Source organism: Chrysochloris asiatica, unplaced genomic scaffold (assembly GCF_000296735.1).
Source record: "Chrysochloris asiatica unplaced genomic scaffold, ChrAsi1.0 scaffold00323, whole genome shotgun sequence".
NCBI lineage: Eukaryota > Metazoa > Chordata > Mammalia > Afrosoricida > Chrysochloridae > Chrysochloris > Chrysochloris asiatica.
Genome location: NW_006408841.1, coordinates 769,949 through 771,663, shown reverse-complemented (window position 1 = coordinate 771,663; position 1,715 = coordinate 769,949).

Genomic DNA, 1,715 nt, shown 5'->3' with positions numbered 1-1,715 from the left:
ATGTTAAGATGCTTGGCTGTCTTTTGAATCTTGGTTTCCCTTGCCTACCATTGTGAAATAGACACATGAGGAGGGGGTGGAGAGGAATAGCCAGATACATCACTACAGAAAGCTTGTAAGTCCATCTTCAGCCTACAACTGATTGGAATACCTTAAAGGGGGCTAGAATTTGCTCAGTAAAAGAGGCTTCCTGTGGCGCCTTTACACTGCCTAAGACTGAGGTAGGAAATTTCCACTGGAAAGGACGAGTAGACCAGCCTGGAGGGGCCAGAAGAACAGAAGATACTTCATGAAAGAAAGACCAGCAGGAAAAATCCAAAGCAATAATGGCAGTCTGATTGATTACTACAAGAACAAGTTAGCTATTCACCTGGGAGTCATAAAGGCAAATGGTCAGGACCCCTCAGAGCAAACTCCTTTCCAAGACTGAGACTCAATGGGAATACATGAGCAGGCAGGTGGTCTGGCTGGTGACCATGTTGATCACCAATAAGAGGATGAGGGGGAGGGGATGAAGGAGAAAAAACAGCAATGAAGTTGTAAGCTAAGCCTGACCACATTCTACAGACCCCTGTGAACCTGGGTGGAGACCTGGATGGCCAGCAGTACTGCAAGACCCGGGGACTCCTGGGACCAGAGGCAGTGACATGGCCACAGAGGACTACAGCAGAGAGTGAAGCGTCCAGCTGATATGAAGTGAGGGGAGATGCACAAGAACACCCATACTTGCAGATAGTACAGTACCCACCTGACCTGGCTTCAATGGCTGGATGATCAGAACTCGACTAAAAGAACAAAGGGTGGGGAGGGGGGAGAGTAACATGCTACAATTTGATGAACTTTACCTATACTTATGGATGTAATAGCTGAAAAAAGGGAGCAAATCTTTACAGTGAGGATCACTCACAACCCCCCTCGATACACAGGGTTGACAGGGATGGGCAACTTAGACACTGGCTTCCCAAAATGGGGGGCCCTATAAAGGCAAGAAGTGACTGGCTTACTAGCTTTCAAGAGGAAGCTTAGTTCCAGACGGGGTGGGGGAAGGTAGAATCTCCATTGAAGGATTTCCAATCTCTTGGGATCAGGCTGACAAAAGGAAATGGAGATAAGACTCTTGTGGTACAATAGTGAATAACTGCCATCAGGACTGACTGTGAAAGGGTCGGAAATGTAGAAGTAGTAGTTTTTTGACAAAAGGAGGGGAGTGATTGATTTTGCAGTCCAGGAGCAGAGGTCTCTGGGACCTACAAGTGAGAAGAGCGGAGAGCATGACCCTCCCTACCCAGAGAAGCAGAGATGCCAGGGATGGAGACAGAGACGATGATGTGGACAGTGGACACAGGCTCAGGGAGGGAGAGGGGCTGTGTGCTGACAGCCGGGGGCCGGGCGTGTGGGGTGTACCCTTAGATTATTTGATGTTGCATGGAGGGGACTATAATCATTGCAATGAAACAACATACGATAGGATGAATGTAAAAACTGATATTCTTCCATGTAAACCTCACAATAAAAACTTATTTAAAAAAAGAGAGAAAGACACCATATACTCAAAGACAAATACAGATTAAAACTAAAGGATGGAAAAAATATATCAAGCTAATGGCAATCAAAACTGAGTAAGACCAACCTCTCTGGAAAGCAATATGGCGTTTCCTCAGAAGGCTGAAAATAGAAATACCTTATGATCTAGCAATTCCTCTACTTTGTATTTA